The 22,490-nt window shown below is 38.1% G+C and overlaps 1 pseudogene; it reads left to right on the forward strand.

Moving 5' to 3' along the window:
* LOC124982719 (tubulin alpha-4 chain-like) overlaps positions 1 to 22,490 on the forward strand; it is a 78,638-nt pseudogene that overhangs the window by 48,687 nt on the left and 7,461 nt on the right.

Raw genomic sequence — 22,490 nt, forward strand, 5'->3', positions numbered from 1 at the left:
ACAGAGAAGATGGTAAGAAATCATGAACAGAATCTCCAAGAACTATGGGATATCATGAAAAGGCCAAATTTGAGAATTATTGGGATTGAGGAAGGCTTAGAGAAACAAACCAAAGGAATGAACATGCTATTCAATGAGATAATTTCAGAAAATTTCCCAAATCTGAAGAACGAAATGGAAAATCAAGTTCAAGAGGCTTACAGGACTCCAAATACACAAAATTACAACAGACCCACACCAAGGCACATTATAATGAAAATACCTAACATACAAAATAAAGACAGAATCTTAAAGGCTGTGAGAGAAAAGAACCAAATTACATTCAGGGGGAAGCCAATACGGATATCAGCAGATTTTTCAATCCAGACCCTAAAAGCTAGAAGGGCCTGGAATAACATTTTTCAAGCCCTAAAAGAAAATGGATGCCAACCAAGAATCTTATACCCAGCAAAACTTACCTTCAGATTTGACGACGAAATAAAATCCTTCCATGATAAACAAAAGCTAAAAGAATATACAAAAAGAAAGCCAGCATTACAGAACATTCTCAGCAAAATATTCCATGAAGAAGATATGAAAAACAAAGAAGCAAATCAGCAAAGGGAGGAGATATCCTAAAGGAACTCTCAAATAAAGAGGAACCAAGTTGTGTCAAAAATAAGGAAATAAATGAATAAAATGAGTCAAATGACCGGGAATACAAATAATATCTCAATAATAACCCTGAATATTAACGGTCTGAATTCATCAATCAAAAGACATAGACTGGCAGATTGGATAAAAAAGAAAGATCCAACAATATGTTGCCTGCAAGAGACTCATCTCTTAGAAAGAGATACCCAAAGACTAAAGGTGAAAGGATGGGAAAAAACTTACCATGCACATGGACCCAGCAAAAAAGCTGGGGTATCCATCCTCATTTCATATAAAGTGGACTTCAAGCCAAAGTTAATCAGAAGGGATAAAGAAGGACATTTCATAATGCTTAAGGGAACCATAAATCAGCAAGACATAACAATCATAAATATCTATGCCCCAAACAGTGGCTCACCCATGTATGTCAAACAAATCCTTCTCAATCTCAGAAACCAAATAGACCACAATACAATAATACTAGGTGATTTTAACACACCTCTCTCACCACTGGACAGATCTTCCAAACAAAAATTGAACAAAGAAACCATAGATCTCAATAACACAATCAATAATTTAGACTTAACAGACATTTATAGAATATACCATCCAATGAAGAGTGAATACACTTTCTTCTCAGCAGCACATGGATCCTTCTCTAAAATAGACCATATATTATGCCACAAAGCTAATGTTAGTAAATACAAGAAGATAGAGACACTTCCTTGTATTTTATCAGACCATAATGGATTGAAACTAGAAATAAATGAAAGAGCAAAAAACAGAAATTACTCCAACACCTGGAGATTAAACAATATGCTATTATATGAGGAATGGATAACAGAAGATATTAGGAAGGAAATTAAAAATTCTTAGAGGTAAACGAGAACAAAGAAACATCATATCAAAATCTCTGGGACACTATGAAAGCGGTACTTAGAGGAAGATTTATTTCATGGAGCGCATTTAATAAAAGAAGTAAAACTCAAAAAATAAATGACCTAACACTACAGCTCAAAGCCCTAGAAAAAGAAGAACAGACCAACACCAAAAGTAGTAGAAGACAGGAAATAGTTAAACTGAGAGCTGAAATCAACGAAATTGAAACGAAAGAAACAATACAAAAAATTGACAAAATAAATAGTTGGTTCTTCGAAAAAATAAACAAAATTGATAAACCTTTAGCCACACTAACAAAGAGAAGACGAGAGAAAACCCAAATCACCAAAATTCGGAATGAACAAGGAAATATCACAACAGACTCGACTGAAATACAAAACATAATTAGAAGCTATTTTGAAAATCTATATTCAACAAAATAGAAAATTTTGAAGATATCAACAAGTTTCTAGAGACCTATGAATTGCCTAAACTAAACGAGGAGGACATACACAATTTAAATAGACCAATTTCAAGTAATGAAATAGAAGAAGTCATCAAAAGCCTACCAACAAAGAAAAGTCCAGGACCTGATGGTTTCTCAGCCGAGTTCTACAAAACCTTTAAAGAAGAGCTCATTCCAATACTCTTCAAAGTATTCCATGAAATAGAAGAGGAGGGAACCCTCCCAAACTCATTCTACGAAGCCAATATCACCCTGATACCTAAAGCAGACAGAGACACATCGAGGAAAGAAAATTTCAGACCAATATCCTTAATGAACATCGACGCAAAAATTCTCAACAAAATTTTAGCAAATCGCATACAAAAATGTATTAAAAAGATAGTGCACCATGATCAAGTGGGTTTCATCCCAGGGATGCAAGGTTGGTTCAACATCAGGAAATCAATGAATGTAATTCACCATATCAACAGACTTCAAGTCAAGAATCACATGATTATTTCAATAGATGCAGAAAAAGCATTTGATAAAATACAGCACCCCTTCATGCTCAAAACACTAGAAAAAATAGGGATAGTGGGAACGTTCCTTAACATTGTAAAGGCCATCTATGCTAAGCCCATGGCCAATATTATTCTTAATGGTGAAAAACTGAAAGCATTCCCCCTAAAATCTGGAACAAGGCAGGGATGCCCTCTCTCACCACTCCTATTCAATATCGTCCTTGAAACTCTAGCCAGAGCAATTAGACAGACCAAAGAAATTAAAGGGATACGAATTGGAAAAGAAGAACTCAAACTATCCCTATTTGCTGATGATATGATTATATATTAGAGGAACCAGGAAATTCCACCAGAAAACTCTTAGAACTCATAAGTGAATTCAGTAAAGTAGCAGGATACAAGATCAATGCTCATAAATCCAATGCATTTTTATACATAAGTGATGAATCTTCAGAAAGAGAAGTTAGGAAAACTACTCCATTCACAATAGCCTCGAAAAAAATAAAATACTTGGGAATCAATCTCACAAAAGAGGTGAAAGACCTCTACAATGAGAACTACAGAACACTAAAGAAAGAAATTAAGGAACACCTTAGAAGATGGAAAGATCTCCCATGTTCCTGGATAGGCAGAATTAATATTGTCAAAATGGCCATACTACCAAAAGTGCTATACAGATTCAATGCAATTCCAATTAAAATACCAATGATGTACCTTACAGAAGTAGAACAAGCAATCATGAAATTCATCTGGAAGAATAAGAAACCCAGAATTGCTAAAGCAATCCTTCGCAGGAAAAATGAAGCAGGGGGTATTGCAATACCTGAACTTCAACTGTACTACAAAGCAATAGTAACAAAAACGGCATGGTATTGGTACCAAAATAGACAGGTAGATCAATGGTACAGAATAGAGGACACGGACACAAACCCAAATAAATATAATTTCCTCATACTAGACAAAGGGGCCAAAAATATGCAATGGAGAAAAGATAGCCTCTTCAATAAATGGTGCTGGGAAAACTGGAAATCCATATGCAACAAAATGAAACTAAACCCATATCTCTCATCCGTGCACAAAACTAAACTCAAAATGGATTAAGGACCTTGGAATCAGACCAGAGACCCTGCATCTTATAGAAGAAAAAGTAGATCCAGATCTTCAACATGTCGGCTTAGGACCAGACTTCCTCAACAGGACTCCCATAGCACAAGAAATAAAAGCAAGAATCAACAACTGGGATAGATTCAAACTAAAAAGCTTTCTCTCAGCAAAGGAAACTATCAGCAATGTGAAGAAAGAACCTACAGAGTGGGAGAAAATCTTTGCCAATCACACTTCAGATAGAGCACTAATCTCCAGAATCTATAAAGAACTCAAAAAACTCAACACCAAGACTACAAATAATCCAATCAACAAATGGTCTAAGGAAATGAACAGACACTTCACAGAAGAAGACCTACAAACAATCAACAAACATATGGAAAAATGTTCAACATCTCTAGTAATAAAAGAAATGCAAATCAAAACCACCCTAAGATTCCATCTCACCCCAATCAGAATGGCGATTATCAAAAACACAAGCAACAACAGGTGTTGGCGAGGATGTGGGGAAAAAGGTACACTCATACATTGCTGGTGGGGTTGCAAATTAGTGCAACCACTCTGGAAGGCAGTATGGAGATTCCTTAAAAAACTTGGAATGGAACTACCATTTGACCCAGCTATCCCACTCCTTGGCCTATACCCAAAGGACTTAAAATCAGCATACTACAGAGATACAGCCACATCAATGTTCATTGCTGCTCAATTCACCATAGCCAGATTGTGGAACCAACCTAGATGCCCTTCAGTTGATGAATGGATAAAGAAACTGTGGCATATATATACAATGGAATATTACTCAGCCATAAAGAATGATAAAATTATGGCATTTGCAAGCAAATGGACGAAATTGGAGAATTTCATGCTAAGTGAGATAAGCCAATCTCAAAAAACCAAAGGAAGAATGATCTCGCTGATAAGTGGATGATGATACATAATGGGGCGTGGGAGGGGTTAGTTTTAGGGTTAGAGTGAGGGTTAGGGAGGGGGGCAAGAATGGGGGAAGGAAGGACTGTATAGAGGGAAAAGAGGGATGGGAGGGGTGGGGGGAAGGGGAAAAAATAACAGAATGAATCAACCAACATCACCCTATGTAAACGTATGATTACACAAATGGTATGCCTTTACTCTATGTACAAACAGAGAAAGAACATGTATCCCATTTGTTCACAATAAATAAAAAAAAAAAATGAATGATATTAGCCATGGGCTTAGCATAGATGGCCTTTACAATGTTAAGGAACGTTCCCACTATCCCTATTTTTTCTAAGTTTTGAGCATGAAGGGGTGCTGTATTTTATCAAATGCTTTTTCTGCATCTATTGAAATAATCATGTGATTCTTGACTTGAAGTCTGTTGATATGGGGAATTACATTTATTGATTTCCTGATGTTGAACCAACCTTGCATCCCTGGGATGAAGCCCATTTGATCATGGTGCACTATCTTTTTAATATGTTTTTGTATGCGATTTACTAAAATTTTGTTGAGAATTTTTGCGTCGATGTTCATTAAGGATATTGGTCTGAAATTTTCTTTACTCGATGTGTCTCTGTCTGTTTTAGGTATCAGGGTGATATTGGCTTCGTAGAATGAGTTTGGGAGGGTTCCCTCCTCTTCTATTTCATGGAATACTTTGAAAAGTATTGGAATGAGCTCTTCTTTAAAGGTTTTGTAGAACTCGGCTGAGAAACCATCAGGTCCTGGACTTTTCTTTGTTGGTAGGCTTTTGATGACTTCTTCTATTTCATTACTTGAAATTGGTCTATTTAAATTGTGTATGTCCTCCTCGTTTAGTTTAGGCAATTCATAGGTCTCTAGAAACTTGTTGATATCTTCGAAATTTTCTATTTTGTTGGAGTATAGATTTTCAAAATAGCTTCTAATTATGTTTTGTATTTCAGTCGCGTCTGTTGTGATATTTCCTTGTTCATTCCGAATTTTGGTGATTTGGGTTTTCTCTTGTCTTCTCTTTGTTAGTGTGGCTAAAGGTTTATCAATTTTGTTTATTTTTTTGAAGAACCAACTATTTATTTTGTCAATTTTTTGTATTGTTTCTTTCGTTTCAATTTCGTTGATTTCAGCTCTGAGTTTAACTATTTCCTGTCTTCTACTACTTTTGGTGTAGGTCTGTTCTTCTTTTTCTAGGGCTTTGAGCTACAGTGTTAGGTTGTTTATTTGTTTAGTTCTGCTTCTTTTATTGAATGTGCTCCATGAAATAAATTTTACTCTAAGTACTGCTTTCATAGTGTCCCAGAGATTTTGATATGATGTTTCTTTGTTCTCATTTACCTCCAAGAATCTTTTAATTTCCTTCCTCATATCTTCTGTTATACATTCATCATATAATAGCATATTGTTTATTCTCCAGGTTTTGGAGTAGTTTCTGTTTTTTACTCTTTCATTTATTTGTAGTTTCAATCCATTATGATCTGATAAAATACAAGGAAGTGTCTCTATCTTCTTGTATTTGCTAACATTAGCTTTGTGGCATAATATATGGTCTATTTTGGAGAAGGATCCATGTGCTGCTGAGAAGAAAGTGTATTCACTCTTCGTTGGATGGTATATTCTATAAATGTCTGTTAAGTCTAAATTATTGATTGTGTTATTGAGATCTATGGTTTCTTTGTTCAATTTTTGTTTGGAAGATCTGTCCAGTGGTGAGAGAGGTGTGTTAAAATCACCTAGTATTATTGTATTGTGGTCTATTTGGTTTCTGAGATTGAGAAGGATTTGTTTGACATACATGGGTGAGCCACTGTTTGGGGCATAGATATTTATGATTGTTATGTCTTGCTGATTTATGGTTCCCTTAAGCAGTATGAAGTGTCCTTCTTTATCCCTTCTGATTAACTTTGGCTGAAGTCCACTTTATCTGAAATGAGGATAGATACCCCAGCTTTTTTGCTGGGTCCATGTGCATGGTAAGTTTTTTCCCATCCTTTCACCTTTAGTCTTTGGGTATCTCTTTCTAAGAGATGAGTCTCTTGCAGGCAACATATTGTTGGATGTTTCTTTTTTATCCAATCTGCCAGTCTATGTCTTTTGATTGATGAATTCAGGCCATTAATATTCAGGGTTATTATTGAGATATGATTTGTATTCCCGGTCATTTGGTTCATTTTATTCATTTATTTGTTTATTTTTGACACGACTTGGTTCCTCTTTATTTGAGAGTTCCTTTAGGATATCTCCTCCCTTTGCTGATTTGCTTCTTTGTTTTTCATCTCTTCTTCATGGAATATTTTGCTGAGAATGTTCTGTAATGCTGGCTTTCTTTTTGTATATTCTTTTAGCTTTTATTTATCATGGAAGGATTTTATTTCATCGTCAAATTTGAAGGTAAGTTTTGCTGGGTATAAGATTCTTGGTTGGCATCCATTTTCTTTAGGGCTTGAAATTGTTATTCCAGGCCCTTCTAGTTTTTAAGGTCTGGATTGAAAAACCTGCTGATATCCGTATTGGTTTCCCCCTGAATGTAATTTGGTTCTTTTTTCTCCCAGCCTTTAAGATTCTGTTTTTATTTTGTATGTTAGGTATTTTCATTATAATGTGCCTTGGTGTGGGTCTGTTGTAATTTTGTGTATTTGTAGTCCTATAAGCCTCTTGGACTTGATTTTCCATTTCGTTCTTCAGATTTGGGAAATTTTCTGAAATTATCTCATTGAATAGGCTGTTCATTCCTTTGGTTTGTTTCTCTAAGCCTTCCTCAATCCCAATAATTCTCAAATTTGGCCTTTTCATGATATCCCATAGTTCTTGGAGATTCTGTTCATGATTTCTTACCATCTTCTCTGTTTGTTCAACTTTGTTTTCGAGGTTAAATATTTTGTCTTCAATATCTGAGGTTCTGTCTTCCAGGTGTTCTATCCTATTGGTTGTGCTTTCTATGGAGTTCTTAATTGGGTTTATTGTTTCCTTCATTTCAAGGATTTCTGTTTGGTTTTTTTTCAATATCTCTAACTCTTTATTGAAATGGTCTTTTGCTTCCTGTATTTGTTCTTTAACTGTCGATTAGTGCATTCATTCAATGCCTGCATTTGCTCTTTCATTTCATCGTTTGCTTCCCTTATCATGTTGATTATGTACATTCTGAACTCCCTTTCTGTCATTTCTTCTGCCATGCTGTCATTGGATTTTATTGATGTAACATCCAGATTTGTTTGGGACATTTTCTTCCCTTGTTTTCTCATGTCATTCAGGTATCAGTGGACTGCAGAGATGTTGCAGATTTCCTCTATTGACTTACAATGTCCCTGAAGATTGCTAGTGTATCCCCTCTTATCCTTCAGTAGCCTGAAGTCTTAGAGGAAGTTGATACTGCGGTGTTCCCCTAGGAAGCTGCCTCTCTAGGGGTGGTGACCCTCAGGTGGAGTATATTCCCTGATAGTGGGACAGAGGTGCCTCTACTTGTTGACCAATGGTCATCCAAAGGGGAACTAGGCTGCGGGCTGAGGCCAGGCCTGTTTGTGCCTGTGTCTCTGGTTTTTACCGTCCTTTTGGGAAAACCTCACCCAGCAGGGAAGACTCACCCGGTGGGGAGGTCTCGCTGGTCAGTTCCCCTCCTAGAGGTTCCCCTCAGTCCACAACTACCGCCTGGGCAGGGCAGCCTTCCCAGGCAATGTTCCCCGGGGCCTGGACCTACCTCCTGGGCCTGGGAGCCCTGCCCTTTGCAGACGAGTCTCTTTAGGTAGCCCCTCCTCAGAGAGCTGCCCGCAGTCCTGGAACCTTCACTCTGCCCCTCAGCTTGTCTCTGTGTAGCTCTTTCAAGAAAAGGTGCCTAGGTCCCCAGACCGGACCGTGCTTTGCACCTAATATCCTGGCTATGCCACCCCTCCTCTGGGCAGTCACTTGGAGCCTCGTACATATGCTCCAAGCCCCAGTGACCCGCCACTCGTCTCTTCCTCCGGCAGCCACCCGGTGTTCTGTGTGGGCGCTTGGAGACCAAGCAACTCACTGCACACCTCCACCTCCTCAGGACAGCCCCCTCCCCGTTGTTCAGGCAGTTGCTGAGTCCAAATAGCTCGTTGCCCAACTCTTTCTCTGGCAGCCGCCAGAGCCCCAGCAGATTTCTCCAAAACCAAGCGGTGTGCTGCACGGCCTCCTCTGCAAAGTTCCCTGCTTTCTGAGTTCACTACTCCGGCGGGGGGAGGGGTGTCTTGCCGCCTGGGCAAGGCAGCCTTCCCAGGCATCGTTCCCAGGGGTCCGGACCTACCTCCTGGGCCTGGGAGCCTCACCCTTCACAGACGAGTCTCCTTAGGTTGTCCCTCCTTAGAGAAACTGCCCGCAGTCCTGGAACCTTCGCTCTGCTGTTTTTTCGCTCCGTTTTTTCACTGTCCGTGTTTACCAGAAGGTTATCTTGCTATCAGTTTTCTCAGTCAGCATGTCTGGCACACACAGGACTGAATAAAGAAAAATGTCATATATATACATGATGGAATATTACTCAGCCTTAAAGAAGAATGAAATAATGGCATCTGTTGGTAAATGGATGGAGCTGGAGAATATAATGCTAAGCAAAATAAGCCAATCCCCAAAACATCAAAGGTCAAATGTTTTCTCTGATATGCAAATGCTAATTCACAATAGGGGCTGTGGCTAGGGAAGAATAGAGTTACTTTAGACTATGTAGAGGGGAGTGAAGGGAGGGGAGGGGGTTTGGGGGTAGGAAGGATAGTAGAATGAATCAGACATTATGACCCTACATACATATATGACTATATGACTAATGGGATTCTACATCATGTACAAGCAGAAGAATGAGAAATTATATTCCCATCTATGTATGAAGTATCAAAGTGCATTCTACTATCATGTATAACTAATTAGAACATAAAAAATAAATTAAAAGACCTTATTTGAGCCCCCACATCCCCCAAAAAAAGGAGTATAAGAGGGTATTCCATAATGTTATTTTCTGTAATAGTCTATTTTCTGAAAATCTTAAAGTTATGCACCAAAATTAATAAATACTTTATATATTAAAAAATAAACTTAATAAGGTCAACTTTTAACCCAGAAAGTTAATTTTGGAAAAATATACCCTAAGAAAATAATTATACATAAAGAAAAATCTTTGTACATGAAACAATATTAGCAATAGTATCTATAATAACAAATATTTACATCTGTATATATGTGTACATATATACACATAAATGAGAATTAATAAGTAAATTACTAGAGGATAGTTTTCAAAATTTTTAAACCCTTTCTTCAAATAAAATCTTGCCCAGAATCATAATACTGCATGTAAAATAAATAAAACAGAATTGGTTATAGCTCTCCTTCCCTTCCCTTAACCTGACCTTCCAGCTGGTGCACGCTTGAGTCTTGCTCAGAGCTCAGGAAACATACGATGAACACTACTGGGCTACCTGGAATATCAAGCAAAATCCTAAAATCCTAAAATCCATGTCTGAGATTACTATAACCATGTAGAAACTTATTTCTGTGATTCTGTCATGAAAAATTAGCTCAACACTTTATACATACACAAAACCAACAACTAAATAAAGTATGCAAAGAAAAAAATTACATAGATAAAGTTACTAGTAACAGGTTATTGAGTGATGTGTGTTCTAATTTTCCATATACCTCCCCATCTTCCTTAATAACAATGTATCACTTTGATGATGAGAAAAAAAATAGTATGGATAGAGATCTCAGTACAATTTCTCCATGAAGTTCGGCTGTTTCTTTCTTTCTTTTTTTTTATTTTAAGTTGTCAATGGATATTTTGTTTTATTTTATTTTATTTTATTTATATGTGGTGCTGAGTATCAAACCCAGGACCTTGCACATGCCAGGCAAATGCTTTACCACGGAGCCACAACTCCAGCCCTCGGTTGGGTTTTTGAGGGTCAAATCCATACTGTACAAATGATAGCTAGATAAGAAACTAGCATTAAATATTTATAAAACTATCATACATTTACAAAACTACTCTTCAGTTCTAAAAGATATCAAGACATCCCTCTCCTCCATTCCTTCACAGTGTTTTTAACTGAGGATGTTTGGTAAGCTTAAAGTCTATCTATATACACATCACTCATCCTAGCAACTCCCTAAAACAACCTCTGGAAAATTGCAACTTTGTAAAATAGCAACAACACAAAAAGTCTTTTCATAAACAAACCCCACAAACAGCTATCAAAACAATGGTTTCCTTAGAACAAAAACTTGAAGTTATTGCCTGAAAACAAGTAATAGGTTCAGTGTTTTTTCTGAGGCAGTTTGATCTTTTTGATTTTTTTAGAGGAGTCAAGCAGCAATGTTTATTTAGAAAATATTATATCATTCATTAATTTGAAAGTAAGATAAATATTGACACCCTTATCGATTTAGGTACTCAGGCTCAAAGTATTTTGCAATTTTTTTTATTAATTCCATAAAGAGAAGGCTAACTCTGAATTTTGAAGTTTGGATAACTTTTTTACTATTCTTCTGAGGACTTTAATTCTGAATCTTTTTAATTAGGACTAATAAATTTTATAAATGTTTTAATCCCATGATTTATTGATTGAAAAGAACTCAGACTTTTTTCTTCATGAATAAATGCAGTTTTAAGATTCTTTTAATTTCAAAGTTAAGTCATTAAACAAATACAATATAGCATTATAAATCATTCCATCTTTGCTGAAGATGTTTACAATTATTTTAAAATTTATTTTTATTGTAAACAAATGGGATACATATTGTTTCTGTTTGTACATGGAGTAACAGCATACCATTTGCATAATCATACATTCACATAGGGTAATGATGTTTGAATCATTCTGTTATTTTTCCCCTTCCACCCCACCCCTCCCACCTCTCTTTTCCCACTATACAGTCCCTCCCTCCTCCATTCTTGCCCCCCTCCCACCCCCCATTATGTGTCATCATCCGCTTATCAGTGAGATCATTTGTCTTTTGGATTTTTGAGATTGGCTTATCTCACTTAGCATGATACTCTCCAATTTCATCCATTTGCCTGCAAATGCCATGATTTTATTATTCTTTATAGCTGAGTAATATTCCATTGTATATATATACCACAGTTTCTTTATCCATTCATCAATTGAAGGACATCTAGGTTGGTTCCACAGTCTGGCTATTGTGAATTGAGCAGTTATGAACATTGATGTGGCTGTATCTCTGTAGTATGCTGATTTTAAGTCCTTTGGATATAGGCCGAAGAGTGGGATAGCTGGATCAAATGGTGGTACCATTCCAAGTTTTCTAAGGAATCTCCACACTGCTTTCCAGAGTGGCTGCACTAAGTTGCAGCCCCACCAGCAATGTATGAGTGTACCTTTTTCCCCACATCCTCTCCAACACCTATTGTTGCTTGTATTCTTGATAATTGTCTTTCTAACTGGGGTGAGATGGAATCTTAGTGTGATTTTGATTTGCATTTCTCTTATTACTAAAGATGGTGAACATTTTTTCATATGTTTATTGATTGCTTGTAGATCTTCTTCTGTGAAGCATCTGTTCATATCCTTAGCCCATTTGTTGATTGGGTTATTTGTATTCTTGGTGTTGAGTTTTTTGAGTTCTTTATAGATTCTGGAGATTAGTGCTCTATCTGAAGTATGAGTGGCAAAGATATTCTCCCACTCTGTAGGCTCTCTCTTCACATTACTGATAGTTTCCTTTGCTGAGAGAAAGCTTTTTAGTTTGAATCTATCCCAGTTGTTGATTCTTGCTTTTTATTTCTTGTGCTATGGGAGTCCTGTTAAGGAAGTCTGATCCTAAGCCAACAAGTTGAAGATTTGGACCTACTTTTTCTTCTATAAGATGCAGGGTCTCTGGTCTGATTTCAAGGTCCTTGATCCATTTTGAGTTGATCTTTGTGCAGGGTGAGAGATAGGGTTTAGTTTCATTCTGCTGCATATGGATTTCCAGTTTTCCCAGCACCATTTGTTCAAGAGGCTATCTTTTCTCCATTGCATATTTTTGGCAACTTTGTCTAGGTTGAGAAAATTGTATTTATATGGGTTTGTGTCCGTGTCCTCTATTCTGTACCATTGATCTACCTGTCTATTTAGGTGCCAATACCATGCTGTTTTTGTTACCATTGCTTTGTAGTATAGTTGAAGGTCTGGTATTGTGATACCCCCTGCTTCACTCTTCCTGCTAAGGATTGCTTTAGCTATTCTGGGTTTCTTATTCTTCCAGATGAATTTCATGATTGCTTGCTCTCTTTCTGTAAGGTACGTCATTGGGATTTTAATTGGAATTGCATTGAATCTGTATAGCACTTTTGGTAGTATGGTCATTTTGACAATATTAATTCTGCCTATCCAAGAACATGGGAGATCTTTCCATCTTCTAAGGTCTTCCTCAATTTCTTTCTTCAATGTTTTATAGTTTTCATTGTAGAGATCTTTTACCTCTTTGGTTAGATCGATTCCCAAGTATTTTTTTTTTTTTTTGAGGCTATTGCAAATGGAGTTGTTTTCCTCATTTCCCTTTTAGCTATTTCGTCGCTTGCGTATAAAAATGCTTTAGATTTATGCGTGTTGATTTTATAGCCTGCTATTTTGCTGAATTCATTGATGAGGTCTAGAAGCTTTCTGGAGGAGGTTTTTGGATCCTCTAAATATAGAATCATGTCATCCACAAATAGTGACACCTTAAGTTCCTCTTTTCCTATTCGTTTCCCTTTAATTTCTTTGGTCTGCCTAATGGCTCTGGCTAGAGTTTCGAGGACAATGTTAAATAGAAGTGGTGAAAGAGGACATCCCTGTCTTGTTCCTGCTTTTAAAGGGAATGGTTTCAGTTTTTCTCCATTAAGAATGATGTTGGCCATGGGCTTAGCATAAATAGCTTTACAATGTTCAGGTATGTTCCTACTATCCCTATTTTTTCTAGTGTTTTGAGCATGAAGGGGTGTTGTATTTTGTTGAATGCTTTTTCTGCATCAATGGAAACAACCATATGATTCTTATCCTTAAGTCTATTGGCATGATGGATTAGGTTTATTGATTTACGGATGTTAAACCATCCTTGCATTCCAGGGATGAACCCCACTTGATCGTGGTGCACAATTTTCTTAATATGTTTTTGGATATGGTTTGCCAATATTTTGTTAAGGATCTTTGCATCTATATTCATCAAGGATATTGGTCTAAAATTTTCTTTCCTTGATGTGTCTTTTCCTGGTTTGGATATGAGGGTGATATTAGCTTCATAGAATGAGTTCGGTAGGGTACCCTTCTTTTCTATTTCCTAGAATACTTCGAGAAGTATTGGAATGAGTTCTTCTTTGAAGGTCTCGTAGAACTCGACTGAGAATCCATCTGGTCCTGGGCTTTTCTTGGATGGTAGATTTTTAATAGCTTCTTCTATTTCATTGCTTGATATTGATCTGTTTAAATTGTGTATGTCCTCCTGGTTCAGTTTGGGAGGAGCATATGTCTCTAGAAATTTGTCAATGTCTTCGGTAGTTTCTATTTTGTTGGAATACAGATTTTCAAAGTAGCTTCTCATTATGTTCTGTATCTCAGTGGTGTCTGTCATGATATTTCCTTTTTCATCACGAATTTTAGTAATTTGAGTTTTCTCTCTCCTCTTTGTTAGTGTAGCTAAGGTTTTGTCTATTTTGTTTACTTTCTCAAGGAACCAACTTTTTGTTTTGTCAATTTTTTGAATAGTTTCTTTTGTTTCAATTTTATTGATTTCAGCTCTGATTTTAGTTATTTCCTGTCTTCTACTACTTTTGCTGTTATTCTGTTCTTCTTTTTCTAGGGCTTTGAGCTGTAATGTTAGATCATTTAGTTGTTGAGTTTTCATTCTTTTCTTGAATGTGCTCCATGCAATGAATTTTCCTCTTAGTACTGCTTTCATAGTGTCCAGATATTTTGATATGTTGTATTGTCATTCTCATTGACCTCTAAGAATATTTTTTATTTCTTCCCTGATGTTTTCTGTTATCCATATTTCATTAAATAGCATATTATTTAGTCTTCAGGTGTTGGAGTAATTTCTGTTTTTTATTTTGTCATTGATTTCAACTCTCAGTCCATTATGATCTGATAGAACACAAGGCAGTATCTCTATTTTTTTGCATTTCCTAAGGGCTGCTTTGTGTCATAACATATGGTCTATTTTCTAGAAGGTTCCATGTGCTGCTGAGAAGAAAGTGAATCCACTCATTGATGGATGGAATATTCTATATATGATCTTTTTGATTTTTACAGCTGTGAGACGTAGTAAAATCTGAAATAGAACATGTGCACAGCAGAAAGCAAACCTCAGGCACAGGCAGCCTGCATTAATGACTACAGCCTCATATACCTCCTTTGTCCATGTTATTTGCTTGGAACATGAACATTTGTAACCAAAAGTAGCTTGTGCTTGTGTTTTTGTTTGTTTAATGAAAGATTGTTTAAATAAAATTATAGACACAGCAGTTTTTAAGATGGGAAGGGTGATTAGTAAATTTGAGGAGGAATGCTCATTTATCAATGGGAAGCATGATGAGTAAGGATCAATTTAAGCAACAATTACAGAAATTCTGCAGCCTAACCATCCATCCTTTACCTTGTTCAACAGTGGGACAGGTGGACGCTGCTTCCTAGCCAAACAGAAAGTTCCACAGAAAAGCAACAGGAACACCAATATCTTTCACTAATGGCAAGAGAAGAGGTGCTTAAGGCATTCTAAAAGAATGCAACAAAAAAATTTTTTTAATTACACCTTAAAAATCTTTTTGGTCCTGTGTGGATCTCCACCACCAACCTGCCAAGGCCAAGCCTAGCTCTGATCTCCAGTGCAGGCCTGTCTCACAAGGAAACTTTATGACTTCTGTCAGCTCCTTGGGGAATCTTGTACTACAGATTGAAGAATCCTAATTTGTGTGATGTAAAGTGCCCCTTAAGTCTGCTGAGACAGTCTGAAATAGCCAAGATTTTTACTAAATACTAAGAATTTTTTTAAAAACCTAAATAATTTTCAAAATTATAAGAAACCCATAATTAGTCATTTTTCCACAGTATACGTTTCTGATTCTATAGTAATTGAAGTTTGTTCTCACAGGACTGGTCTAACCTTGAAGTACCTCACACACAAACTGATAAGAAAGCAAGCACATTCACAGCCAGGTGTTGTACTTTTCTAGAATGAACCTCATTCAGATGTAGGTAAACACACAGGAAGTCAAGGCAGATTTCCCACTGCTCAATCTTTTCTATTCCCAATCCTCTCCCATACCCAATAATGTCAATTCTACCGAGTCTGATCTCTGGGCCATTCCTCAGTTACACAGCAGAATTTCCAAAGCTTTAAGGCTGGCTCATCAAGCAAGGGATGGACAAGTTGCACAGAGATATCTGGAAAAATGCTTATAAGCCTGGGTAGTGGTTTCTAGTGGCAACAAATGAAAGGTACTCCACCCTCTGGATGTTTTGTACAAATGCAAAAGGTGAGGGTCAACTTCCCAGGTGAATGCTTACTTGATTGATTTCCCTAAAGTGGAGTAGAGGGATCCCAAAGAGAAGAGGTGATGTAGGTGGAGCTAATGAATCTTCATTTGCCTCGTACCCTATCTGTGTGGACCTTGGAGGTAAGTAGAGCCCCCTTGAAAGCCTCTCAAAGGTTCCTGCTCTTCTAGTACCTGGAGCACAACTTTACTTAAAAGCCATTATAAAACATGTCTCAAATTGGGCGTGTGACCCAGTGGTAGAGTGTGTGCTTAGCATGCATAAGGCCCCGGGCTTAATCCCGCAACACCAAAGCCAGAAGGGTATCATGTGATAGTCTAATGGAGAGGTAGGTTTCTCCTCTGGAAATCAGGTGGTAGGACCTAATGGTCCCCCTCTTTGTAGATGAGGCTTGGGCAGAAATCTACTGCCAGCTCTTCCATCTAGAGCAGCTGATCACAGAAAAGGAGGATGCAGTTAATAACTATGCCCAGGGTCACTACATGGTAGGCAAAGAGAGTAATGATTTAGTACTGAACCACATATGAAAGTTGGTAAGCATCCAGGGCAGAGGATTGGTGAGTCAGGCTAGAGGGAACAGGCTTGGGTTAATGCTTCTTGGATTAGGCTAGGTAGAGGTACATGAACTCTGGCTACAGAGCATGGCACATAAGGTTTGGGGATGTCTAGGGGTTTTTGGATGTTTGTTTGTTTGTGTTCCAGTGCTGGGAATTGAACTCAGGGCCTCATGCACGCTAAGCACACACACTACCATGGAGTTATACTCTGGTCTTATGTTTTATAAAAAGAATTCCCAAGTATGTTGCCCTTCCCCTACATGGATATTGTGGACTACCCTATAGGCTGATGCCTGAGGGTAACTACCAATACTCTATGGTGGTATCTGGGGATGATTCCAAATATAAGAAAGTTTAAGGACTTCACTTTTTGGAAATATAGGTTAACAAAGCATTAAGTTGAAAGAAGAGAGGAAAAGATTGTTATATATGTGAGGACTTGCAAATATTACACATATCAAGTTCATTTCTTCATATACTTCTTAATAATCATTCAAAGGAAGTCTCTTCCCTGTACCTTACAGATAAAGAAATTGAGGGCCAGGGTGGTTAAATAACTTTATTTGGGTTACACAACTAGAATGTTGGCATAGATAGGATTTGAACCTGGTTGACTTGACTACAAAGCTCTGAGTTGGGGGCAAAGTCATTTGGTTTAAGCTCCCATTTCCTTATCTGTATGTTGGAAAATGTTGGATGCAATGGAAGTTTTTTTTTTTTTTTTTAAACCTCGGTGCTGACAATGATAATTTTTTTGTATATGTTTACTTTTTCTGTTTAGAGGGTTCTCATGGGAGTCATCAGTCCTAAAGCCATCTGTAGTGTCCCAAAGTTCAGAACCACTGGATTAAATAATACAACACATTCAATGGAAAAGTTCTGTGACTGTATGAATTCTCTTTGTTCTGAAAGAAGCTAACATTGAATGCTTAATAAGCTCCAGATTCTTGCTCACAACATTATGCTATCTTATCTAATTATCACAGTAATCTTGTAAGGTAAGAATTTGGGGACAATAAATCATAGTTGTTTTTAAAAATTATAATTATGAACACATATTAATTGTACAGATTAATAGATTTACAGTGCATTTCCATACCAATATATGTCATGGTTTGATCACATCCACACTCTCTTCTACTCTGTTGCCCTCCCTTTTCTCTCTCCTTCCCTCTCCCCATTCCCCTTCTCTAATAGTTCCAAGATGATATTTTTATTGTTCCCATTTTATTTTTTTATTTTTTTATCTATTTATTTTGATTCATTGTAAACAAATGGGGTACAACTTGTTTCTCTGAAGTAGAGTCATACCATTTGTGTAATCACACATTTACATAGTAATGATGTTTGTCTCATTCTGTTATTTTTTTCTTCCCCCCACCCTTCCCACCCGATTTTTCCCATTTTAACCAAGAACAAATAGAAGTTTGGAGAGATTCAATAATTTGCTCAAGTTTTTACAACTGGAAAGCACATGGATTGTGGGGGTTTCCGGGACCCCCAGCCTTGGGCATGGTCAAGATGGCGCCTGACGCTGAGCCAAAAGCGGCCAGCTATACAGTAAACAACCAGCGAATTCCAATGATTGGCTAGTTAACGATGTGACTAGAGCATGCCCCCCTCGTGTACCCATCCTGTGCCTGCAGCTGTCCGCGTTTATCTCGTGTACTCTCCCCTGATTGATTGAAGTGTATATAAGCCTGGTGGGTGGGAGAGTGAGGGGGAACGGAACGGAAGAAGTGGAAGAAGCGACGGCGGTGGCAGCAGCAGCAGCAGCAGCGGCTGGAGCTGAGCTGGAAGGAGGGAGTACGCGGGAGTGGAAGAAGCTGGGAAAAGGGAAGCTGGGAGTGCGCAGAAGCTAGGGGTAAGAGAAGCGTAGGTGAGGAACTGTGCACAATAAACTTCCAAAGCTTCAGACATTTGTCGTGTCTCTCTCTGCGGCCAGAGGGGACCCGATAACTGGTGCCGAAACCCGGGAAGATGAAGGCCTTATAAAAGAAAACAAGGTAAGATATTTGAAAGAATTTTTTTTTGTATACAAGTTGAACCGGTTATAAAAAAGTTAAAGGGTGTCAGGATGCGCCATTGGCGATCCTGGGGACACGCAGAGTGCGGTCCGGTTGAAAGGTATCAGGAGTCCTGACGCGTGGAACGCGGGTTGAAAGGTATTGGGGTCCTGACGCGTGGAACGCGGGTATCGGGATGCGCCATTAGCGGTCCTGACGCGTGGAACGCGGGTTGAAGGGTACCGGAATCCTAAGGCGTAGAACGCGGGTCGGGGGGGTATCGGGACACTCCATCAGCGGTCCTGGCGCGTGGAACGCGGTCTAATTAAAGTGAAAGTAGAAACACGCTTGGAGCGGTCCAATTAGGTAGTACGTGAAAAGCCGCTATAAAAATTTTAATGCGCACTTGATAGTTTTCCCTTCAGTAATTTCGTTGCTCCTGGCAGCTAGGCCACTGTTTGTTATTGTAATTGCCAAAACTAAAGCTATTCAAATTAGTAACAATAGGGTCTGAATGCAGCAACCCCTCAGGGAACTATTAAAAAACAATGGGACACCATTGAGGAAAAAAAAAAAAAAAAAAAAAAACAGTTAAAGTAAGAAAAGCTGCTCAGTGTGCCACAAGGGGGATCTTCATGAACAGGATCTAATAGTAACAGAAAAGAACGCTTAAAAAGAATAAAGTGAGGAAAGATTGAGTGGTGGTGGCCTAGAAAATAATTGCTCAAAAAATCTAAGAACAAGGGAAAAAGGGGAACTAAGTCTTACATAAAGAACCCCCAAAAGGAATAACCAAGTGGTAGTGAAAACTTAAGAACAAGGGGAAAAGGTAGGAGAAACCTAAGCCTAATAAAAAGAGCTTCAAAATTTGTAGAACCTGCCCATATTTGAAGAGCAAATGGAGATACCATCAACCATTAGAAAAACTTTAAAGAGGCAGTTAAGACTATTTGGAAACAGGTATGCAGAGCAGTGTTATCTGGAGAACAATGGCTAATTGGGGAAGCTCAGTGGCAAGAAATAGCTGTTGAAACTGCTTGCAGAAACATAGTGGCAAGGTTTCCCGATAGAAATGTTAATAGGAGAAGGCCAATACGCTTCAATAGATGCACAAAATCAGCAGCAAGGAGATAATGCCCTAACAAAAGATAAGAGATAACTATAGTAAAATCTGTTACACCTTATGCCCCAGGGCTATGTCCAAGATGCAGAAGAGGAAGTCATTGGAGTGGTGCCTGTCAGCCTATTAGAGATAGGGAGGATAATTTCCTAGGGTCGAATCCTGAACTTCAAAAAAACGGGAGACAGGGCCCTCCCCGGGGCCCGCAACAAATATACGGGGTAATTCAACAAGTTCCCTGACGGTGGTATCCTCCCACAGAGAAGGGGAGCGCAGAGCCACCTCAGGAAGTGCCGGATTGGACATCTGTGCCACCTCCAGACTCATACTAACCCCAGATATGGGGGTGCAGATGATTGATACTGATTGGCATGAAAAAATCCCACAGAATAGTGTAGGACTATTACTAGGTAGAGGTTCCTCAACACTAAAAGGACTTATAGTACACCCAGGGGTTATTGATCCTGATTTCACTGGACAAATAAAAGCCTTGGTCTCTTCACCAAAAGGAATTACGGTCATCTCTCCAGGGGATCGCATTGCACAAATGCTTATATTGCCCAGTCGACATTCCTTGTGGCCCAGTGAAAATACAAATAAAAGACAAGGAGGTTTTGGATCAACAGGAACCACTTTAATAAACCTTACTATGGATATGGAACAGAGGCCCCTCCTAAAATTAAAAGTGGGAAATATGGAATTTACAGGTTTATTAGATACGGGAGCAGACAAAAGTATTATCAGTGCAATGGTCTGGCCAAAGCACTGGCCATTGATCACAGCAGCTCAGAGCTTGAGAGGCTTAGGAGTAGCAGAGAGCCCCAATCAAAGTGCTTCCTCATTATCGTGGAAAGATACAGAGGGACACACAGGAATATTTCAGCCATATGTCTGTAATGTTCCTATTAGCCTATGGGGACGAGATGTCCTGCAGCAAATGGATATGAAACTCACCACTGACCAGATTTACCAAGGGACTCCTGTAAGAAATATGTTACAAAATATGAACTATGATGATAAAAAAGGATTAGGAAGACATAGCCAAGGATCTACCCAACCACTGCCTTTACTTCCACCAAAAAATGATTCTCATGGATTGGGTTTTTCCTAGGGGCCACTGATAAACCATCAATCCCTATAATATGGAAAGATGATAAGCCTCGCTGGATTCCACAGTGGCCCCTAACAAAAGAAAAGCTAGAGGCAGCTCATAAGTTAGTACAAGAGCAGGTACAAGCAGGTCATTTACAACATTCTACCTCTCCTTGGAATACTCCAATATTCTTAACAAAGAAAAAATCAGGAAAATGGAGGTTATTACATGATTTAAGAGCCATAAACAAACAAATGTACCCTATGGGACCCGTCCAATGTGGACTCCCTCTTGTTACTGCACTACCAAAAAATTGGCCTACTATTATTCTGGATTTAAAAGATTGCTTTTTCTCTATACCCTTACACAAAAATGATTGTTGGAGATTTGCCTTTACTTTGCCCTCTCTTAATCACACTCAGCCTGACCAGACATTCGAATGGACTGTGTTGCCTCAAGGTATGGCTAACAGTCCTACTATATGTCAAATATACGTAGATAAAGCGTTAACAACTACTAGACAAAAGTTTAAGAGATTGTTGATTTATCACTATATGGACGACATACTTATTTGCCATCCAGAAAAAGAAGTTTTGTTAGAAGCATTACAATTTATAACTCAAGCATTAGAAAAGAGAGGACTAACGATAGCTCCTGAAAAATTACAATTAGAGGAGATCCAAGAATATCTGGGTACAAGGCTCACTGCTACTACAGTCAGACCAACAAGGTTGACCATCAGGACAGATCAATTGAATACCTTGAACGATTTTTAGAAACTCTTAGGTGACATTAACTGGATCAGATCCTATTTAAAATTATCCACAGGAGAATTAAAACCTTTATTCGATATATTAAAAGGTAATCCTGACTTGAATTCCCCTAGGAAACTTACTCCCGAAGCACGGATATCCTTACAGCTAGTAGAGAATAGACTTCAGCAGTGTTACGTTGATCGTTGTGATCCTACTCAACCATTAAGTTTAATTATAATCTCAGAGAAGCATACCCCTTTTGGCATAGTTTGGCAAGGAGGACCTTTGCAAAGTATAAATCTCCCTAGCTCTCCAGCTAAAACATTGCAATCATATCCCCAAGCTATTGCCCAGGTAATATTCAAGGGAATAGAATCTTGCATTACTGTTTTTGGAATCCATCTGTCTATTATTATAACTCCTTATTCCACTCAGCAAATTAAATGACTAATTAATAATGATGATGATTGGTCAGTATTATATTGTTCCACTTCAGCTCAGTTCGATAACCATTATCCCCAACATCCCTGGATTCAATTCTGTAAAAATACTCCCATGGTTTTTCCAAAAGTGACTAGTGTCCAGCCTCTTAAAGACTGTGTAACCATTTTTACTGATGGCTCCAAAATGGAGTAGGTGCAGTACTTATCGGTAAACAACTTCACACCATAATAGTTCCACCCAACTCCGCACAGGTTACTGAACTTGCAGCTGTAATATTAGCCTTTAAATTAGCAGATAATCAGCCATTCAATCTTCTATCTGATAGCTTATATATCGTTAACGCTTTACAGGTTCTTGAAACGGTACCCCATATTTCTTCCATGTCCACAGTAGCTTCTTATTTTACAACGCTACAAAACCTTATCCTACAGCGTAAACATCTATTCTATGTAGGACATATTAGAGCTCATTCTAATTTACCAGGACCTTTGGCCAATGC

This window comes from Sciurus carolinensis, chromosome 4, assembly GCF_902686445.1.
Source record: "Sciurus carolinensis chromosome 4, mSciCar1.2, whole genome shotgun sequence".
Lineage (NCBI taxonomy): Eukaryota > Metazoa > Chordata > Mammalia > Rodentia > Sciuridae > Sciurus > Sciurus carolinensis.